Source organism: Apium graveolens, chromosome 6 (assembly GCF_009905375.1).
Source record: "Apium graveolens cultivar Ventura chromosome 6, ASM990537v1, whole genome shotgun sequence".
Classification (NCBI taxonomy): domain Eukaryota; kingdom Viridiplantae; phylum Streptophyta; class Magnoliopsida; order Apiales; family Apiaceae; genus Apium; species Apium graveolens.
In genome coordinates, this window is record NC_133652.1 from 86,513,570 (window position 1) to 86,521,539 (window position 7,970).

A 7,970-nucleotide genomic window follows, 5' to 3' on the forward strand; every position below is an offset into this window, starting at 1 on the left:
AACACCTTTGAAATCAAGCCGGGCACTATTCAGATGGTGCAGAATTCTGTTTCTTTTGGAGGAGCGGCAACTGAAGACCCCAACATGCACATAAGGAATTTTGTCGAGATCTGCAGCACTTTTAAGTATAATGGCGTGACTGATGAGGCTATCAAGTTGAGGCTTTTCTCATTCTCACTAAGGGATAAGGCTAAAGACTGGTTACATTCTGAACCAGCCGGGTCCATCACTACGTGGCAAGATCTTGCGCAAAAGTTTCTGGTGAAGTTTTATCCAATGGCAAAGACTGCTGCTATGAGGAGTGCTTTTACTCAGTTTGCGCAGCAACCTACAGAATCTATGTGCGAGGCTTGGGAACGCTACAAGGAAATGTTGAGAAAATGTCCACATCATGGAATGCCGGATTGGATGGTAATCACTGGTTTTTATAATGGTTTGGGGGCCCAATCTCGGCCCATACTCGATGCAGCAGCTGGAGGCGCCTTATGGGCTAAAAGCTATACTGAGGCGTACAATCTTATCGAGACGATGGCTGCAAATGAGCATCAAAACCCAACTCAGAGGATGACGTCAGGCAAGGTAGCAGGTATTCTGGAAGTTGATGCAGCCACCGCTATTGTAGCCCAGCTCCAAGCGCTATCAATGAAGGTTGATTCTTTGGCTACGTATGGAGTTAATCAAATAGCTATGGTTTGTGAGCTTTGTGCAGGTTCTCATGCTACGGATCAGTGTTCTCTTGTCAACGAATCTGTTCAGTATGTGAATAATTATCAGCGACAACAGCAGCCTGTGCCAGCGACCTATCATCCTAACAACAGAAATCATCCAAATTTCAGCTGGGGAAATAATCAGAATGCTATTCAGCCACCATATCAGCAAGGAGTGAGTAAACAGTTTAACCCACCTGGATTCCAGCAACCACAGCAGTATGCTACAAGACAATCATATCCTCAACAGGGAAGTGCAGCTGCACCTACTAGTGCTGATTTTGAGGAACTTAAGCTGTTGTGCAAGAGTCAGGCGGTTTCTATCAAGACCTTGGAAAATCAAATCGGTCAATTAGCCAATGCAGTGCTCAATCGTCAACCTGGCACTCTTCCCAGTGACACGGAAGTACCAGGCAGGAAGGAAGCTAAAGAGCAAGTCAAGGCTATTACCTTAAGGTCTGGAAAAGTAGCTGATGCTGAAAAGGCAAAAGAAGTCGAAGCTGAAGTTAGAGATGAAGAATCTAAGCAAAAGGAGAAAGTGGCAGAACCAAGGAAGACTACTGTTGAACACACTCTGCCTGAGGCTAATACAGGGGAAAAACAACTCTATCCTCCACCACCTTTTCCTAAGAGATTGCAGCAACAAAAGCTGGATAGACAGTTCGGGAAGTTTCTGGAGGTGTTCAAGAAACTTCACATCAATATACCTTTCGCTGAGGCTCTGGAACAAATGCCTAGTTATGCGAAGTTTATGAAGACTATTCTTTCAAGGAAGGTGAAACTGGATGACCTTGAAACCGTTGCTCTCACGGAAGAATGCAGCGCGGTTCTGCAACAAAAGTTACCACCGAAACTGAAAGATCCAGGAAGCTTCACCATTCCTTGCACCATTGGCAATCTAACTTTTGACAAGTGCCTTTGCGATTTGGGAGCAAGCATTAATTTGATGCCGTTGTCGATCTTTAAAAATCTGGATCTGCCTGATCCAAAACCCACATACATGTCGCTATAATTGGCTGACCGTTCCATTACTTACCCAAGGGGCATAGTTGAGGATGTGCTCGTCAAGGTGGATAAGCTCTTCTTTCCTGCTGATTTTGTTATTCTGGATTTTGAGGAAGATAAAAAGATTCCCATAATCTTGGGGAGGCCTTTCTTGGCTACTGGCCGTACTTTGATAGATGTACAAAAAGGGGAACTTACTATGCGGGTCCAAGATCAGGATGTGACCTTCAACGTATTCAAGGCAATGAAATTCCCTACAGAAGATGAGGAGTGCTTAAAAGTGGATGTGATTGATTCTGCGGTTACGTCGGAACTCGATCACATGCTAATGTCTGATGCATTGGAAAAGGCCTTAGTGGGGGATTTTGACAGCGATGATGAAGATAGCAACGAGCAATTACAATATCTGAACGCTTCTCCATGGAAGCGAAAGCTCGACATACCATTTGAATCTCTTAGTACTTCTGACCTTAAGAATGCTGAAGGGAAGCTCAAACCATCAATAGAGGAAGCACCTACCTTGGAGCTAAAACCATTACCTGAACACTTGAGGTATGCTTTTTTAGGTGATTCATCTACGTTACCTGTTATTATTTCAGCTGACCTTTCAGGTAGTGAGGAAGACAAGCTCTTAAGGATTTTGAGAGAATTCAAATCGGCTATAGGATGGACCATAGCAGACATCAAGGGGATAAGTCCTTTATATTGTATGCATAAAATTCTGTTAGAGGAAGGTAGTAAGCCAACTGTGGAACAGCAGCGAAGACTGAACCCGATCATGAAGGAGGTGGTGAAGAAAGAAATTCTGAAATGGCTAGATGCAGGCATCATTTATCCTATTTCTGACAGCTCGTGGGTGAGCCCCGTGCAATGTGTACCTAAGAAAGGAGGTATCACTGTGGTCGCAAATGAAAAGAATGAGCTCATCCCTACTCGAACAGTTACAGGATGGAGAGTATGCATGGATTATAGAAAATTGAACAAAGCCACAAGGAAGGATCACTTCCCTCTCCCATTCATTGATCAAATGCTTGACAGATTGGCGGGACATGAGTATTTTTGTCTGCTGGATGGTTATTCCGGGTATAATCAGATTTGTATTGCACCAGAGGATCAGGAAAAGACTACTTTCACTTGTCCATTTGGCACATTTGCTTTTCGAAGAGTTTCGTTTGGGTTATGTGGCGCCCCGGCCACCTTTCAGAGATGTATGATGGCTATATTCTCTGACATGATTGGAAATAACGTCGAAATGTTCATGGATGACTTCTCCGTCTTTGGACACTCATATGATGAATGTTTGAATAATCTGCGCGCCGTACTCAAAAGATGCGTGGAAACTAATTTGGTGCTTAATTGGGAGAAATGTCATTTTATGGTGCGTGAAGGCATTATCCTTGGGCATAAGGTCTCTAGCAAAGGTCTGGAGATGGACAAGGCCAAGGTGGGAGTCATTGAAAATCTTCCCCCACCTAATTCGGTGAAAGGAATCCGTAGTTTTCTCGGTCATGCGGGTTTTTATCGGCGATTCATCAAGGACTTTTCAAAGATATCTAAGCCGTTGTGCAATTTACTTGAGAAAGACGTGCCTTTCAAATTTGATGATGAATGTTTGGTAGCATTCGAGACTCTCAAAGGGAGTTTGATCACGGCACCAGTTATTACAGCACCAGATTGGACAGAACCGTTTGAGATGATGTGTGATGCGAGTGACTATGCGGTAGGTGCAGTTCTGGGACAGCGCAAGAAAAATCTCTTCCATGTGGTCTACTATGCGAGTAAGACTTTAAATGGGGCCCAATTGAACTACACCACTACTGAGAAGAAGCTTTTGGCTATAGTCTTTGGCTTTGAGAAATTTTGATCTTATCTGCTTGGTACGAAAGTAACAGTATTCACTGATCATGCAGCTATTCGCTATCTGGTTTCTAAGAAGGATTCGAAGCCGAGACTCATTCGTTGGGTGCTTTTACTTCAGGAATTTGAGTTAGAGATCAAAGATAGAAAAGGTACTGAGAATCAAGTAGCTGACCATCTCTCTAGGTTGGAGAATCCCGATTCTACTTCACAAGATAGGACGTTAATCAATGAATCTTTTCCCGATGAGCAGTTGTTTGCAATTCAGGAGGAAGAACCATGGTTTGCAGATATTGTAAACTATCTTGTCAGCAATATAATGCCGCTTAATTTAACATCCGCTCAGAAGAAGAAGTTTCTGCATGAGGTGAAGTGGTATATGTGGGATGAACCATATTTGTTTAGACAGGGAGCTGATCAGATCATCAGGAGATGTATCCCGTTCTGTGAGACGGAGGGGATATTACGAGACTGCCATTCCACGGTTTATGGTGGACACTATGGAGGTGAGAAGACGGCAGCTCGTATTCTGCAAGCAGGTTTTTTCTGGCCTACTTTGTTCAAGGATGCTCATCAGTTTGTTTTAAGGTGTGATCGTTGCCAAAGAGTGGGCATTGAAGAAATTCAACCTGGATTTAGATGCAGCTGGTAAGAAAAGAATGCTTCAGCTTAATGAACTTGATGAATTTCGACTGCAAGCGTACGAGAATAACAAAATGTATAAGGAAAAGGTGAAGAGGTGGCACGATAGGAAGCTACATCCTAAGTTATTTGTGCCAGGGCAACAAATTCTGTTATTCAATTCTCGGCTCCGACTTTTTCCTGGGAAGTTGAAATCAAGGTGGTCTGGACCTTTTATTGTCAAAACTGTGTTTCCACATGGAGCGGTGGAAATTTTTGAGAATGATTCGGACCAAGCATTCAAGGTTAACGGTCAGCGGTTGAAGCACTACTATGGGGACATGGCAAACCGAGAGGTGGTTAGTGCCATTTTGTTGACTACTTGAGAAAGGTACGGAACGTCAAGCTAATGACGAAAAAGAAGCGCTGCGTGGGAGGCAACCATGAATTGTTGTTACAGGAACCCTTAGAAGTTAATAACCTATCCAAAAACATAAAAAAATCAGAAAAAGGGGCTGAAATTTTTTTTTCCAGAGACCCTCTGCGCGCCCGCGCAGCTATGCTGAGCGGCCGCGCAGCTTGCTGCGCGCCCGCGCAGAAATGCTGAGCGGTCGCGCAGGGGTCGAGTTCCAGAAAATTTTTACAGTTCAGAAAAAAAAAAAACATAAAAACCCATCACAGCCCATAAACCCACGAATTCTTTTCCCATTACCCCATGATTTTATCCCTCAACCCCACTCCTAATCTAATTTAACCTACTCCACACCCTATATATACATACACCTATCCCACATATCTCCCACAAACTTCCTACACTTAAACCCTCTCATAAACATCAAAAATCAGTTCTTACACACTTTTATTCACAAATCAATGGCACCCAAGAGAGCACGCACTATTGACAGCAGCAGCACAGTTCCTACTGCTGATTCATCAAGAGGTACTGCTGCAAGGCCTCGGTTAACTGACAGAGCTGCGGAGGAGGAGTACACTAGGCTGTTGGGGAAGCCGATTCTGAAGGAGAGGGGGTTTTTACCATCGGGGAGGGATGGTGAGTTGTTGCCCATGATTGCAGAGAAGGGGTGGATAGCTTTTTGTGAGTCACCTGAAGCAGTACCGATGAGTGTTGTTCGTGAGTTCTACGCGAACACGAAGGCTGAAAAGAATGGGTTTTCTGTAGTTCGTGGGCTGACGGTTGATTATCATCCTGCGGCGATTCGCCGTGTGATTGGACAGCGAGAGAGGAAGCCCGAGGAGGAGAACTGGAATGAAAAGACTGCTGAGGATTTTGACTTGGATTTGATTTGTGCGACTCTCTGTCGACCGGGCACAGTTTGGAATCGCACTCCAGCCAATAATGAGTATCGTCACTTTCCGGCGATTGCCATGAACAGGTATGCCCGTGCATGGAATGCATTTATATGTGCTAATATTTTGCCTTCTTCACATGCACACGAGGTCACAGTTGAGAGAGCACAGTTGTTGTGGGGAATTCTGAATGAGGAATACTATGTGGACCTTGGTGAGTTTATCTACCAAGGAATTCTGAAGTTTTTGAGGGGAGCAAAGCATATGAACATCCCTTATGCATCCACGGTTACGAAGCTATGCCGAGCAGTAGGAGTGAACTGGCCGGCTCATGAGCAGTTGCAGTTGCCAGCAGCTCCGATAGATTCTGGCACTCTGAATGGGATGCAGGAGTGGACCGGTGGTGAGCCTGAGGAGCATGGGCTGGGTTATCGTCTTCCAGGAGGACGTCCAGCACGAGGTGCTACTATGGCTAGGCCAGGGCGTGGTGAGGCTGGTTCTTCGAGAGCTCAGGAGGGTGCTGGGATGGGTGATGCCCAGTATAGGAGGCTTTCACGGCGGATGGATGCCATGTATGAGACGCAGAGCAAGTTTGCTCAGGAGCTCACCCTTGCGTTAGGGACTGCTTTTCGAGGCCTTGGAGCTGATATCCAATGGCTAGTTTTTGGTGAGGACTCTGCATACCCGCCGCCTGATACTCCACCCACTGAGGGTGATGATGATGATGACTCCGAGTAGGTATACCCTGTGTTCCTTTCTACTACCTTCACTGGGGACAGTGAAGATTTTAAGTTTGGGGGTGGTAGTTAAGGAATATTTTGTGTGTGTCATATAGCTGCATATTCATGATAGTTAGTTCATATAGTTGCATAATTTTTGCCATATAGTTTTTTTTTATTTATTTTATAGCTTTAGTTGTTTGTCATATCATATAGCTCATGCATATACCATGATCCCTTTTGCAATGATTTATCGACTGAATTGTGATATTGATGCGAGTGTAGTGATAGCATTAAAGTGTTATTAAGTTGTGTAGGTTGATATGCATGCTAGAAGCACTTGTATTTTCACTAAGTCTTAGAGAATGCTTAAGGGTTAGATTGTTGTTATGATCTGATTATTTTTGAGGATAATCTATTTATTATCCTTAGAATTTGATAATAGGTTCTTAGTGGTAAAGGCATGAAAAAGAAAAAAAAATGGAGTAAAAATGGAATTTGTTGCTAGTTGTGGCTAGGCGTCAAATGGCTAGTAGCCGGCTCGCATGTTATGCGAGTAGTCTAGGGTTGAGCAAGATGGAGCGAAACGCACTTGCTCAGAAGAGAAAAAAAAATATTTTGCATAATTGATCAAGAGTGGGCTCTTTGGTATTCGAGTTATTAAGTTCTTAGGGGACTTTGTGCCTAGTGACCTAAGGCTTTTAGAGTCTGGGATCCGCTAACCTAACGCTCGTTACATGGATACCATTGTATAAGTCTTTTGTGGACCTCACTCATTGCACGGTCAAATAAGCATTTGAGTTGTAAATAAAAAGCACGATTCCGTAGTAAGCTCCAGAGTTCTTGTAGTGTTGTATATCACTTTGTGCCTTGAATTTTTATTCTTTATATAATCGTAGGATTGCCTTGAGGATAGTCTAGTCATAGTAATTGGTCTAGTTCCGAAGCATATCTGTTAAGCATTTGCACACACCACATTTCTGGCTGTATGTCCGTTTGCATGAGTTTATTGATCTTTAGTGTCTAACTGCATTCGTTGAGACGTGACAATTTGGTTGGTTAATTGTAGTAAGGGGGATCGTTGCATTTTCATATAGATTGCATTCATGCATATTTTTATTTGTTTTGAGTCTGTGACGCTTGAGGACAAGCATCGATTTAAGTTTGGGGGTGTGATAAGTGGCATTTTATACCACTTAGAACGTCTTAAAATGGCTTAAATTGGTGTCTTGAAATCAAGTATTTTGTGTATTTGATGCGTTTTTCTAGTGTTTATGCATTTCAGGGTATTAGTTGCATTTCGGAGGAGGAATCATCAAGAATAAGCCTTGGCATGTGTTCACCATTGCGAGAGGAAGAGAACGGGCAGATTACGGCGAAGAAACGGAGCAAACCGGGAATTTTTCCAGTAGGGTCCTGCGCGCCCGCGCAGCAATGCTGAGCGGCCGCGCAGGGTCGGGGAAAAAGCTGAATTATTTTAGACTTCTACTTCTGTTTGGCTTCCAACTTCTATGTAATCTGAGTTTTATGGGATTATTATATAAGTAGATTTGAGACGTTTTCATAGAGAATAAGAAGGAGATTATGTTTTAGATTGTGTTGGCGCAAGAAGCGAAGGAGATAAGGAAGAAGACCGATTTAGCACACTGCAGCGAAGAGGAAGCATATATTCTTGTGATTCTTGTTTCGTTGTAACGTTGGATGCTAGTTTTCTTGCTTTGACTTATTTACTCTTGTGACGTACTCTGTTTTA

At 43.5% G+C, this 7,970-nt stretch overlaps 1 non-coding gene across 1 annotated transcript; it reads right to left on the reverse strand.

The window, feature by feature from the left end:
• Positions 1-291: 291 nt before the first annotated feature.
• LOC141669316 (small nucleolar RNA R71) lies at positions 292-398 on the reverse strand. Its single transcript, XR_012553603.1, has one exon. It is a non-coding gene; the product is annotated as a small nucleolar RNA R71 (small nucleolar RNA).
• Between the last annotated feature and the right edge of the window lie 7,572 nt (positions 399-7,970).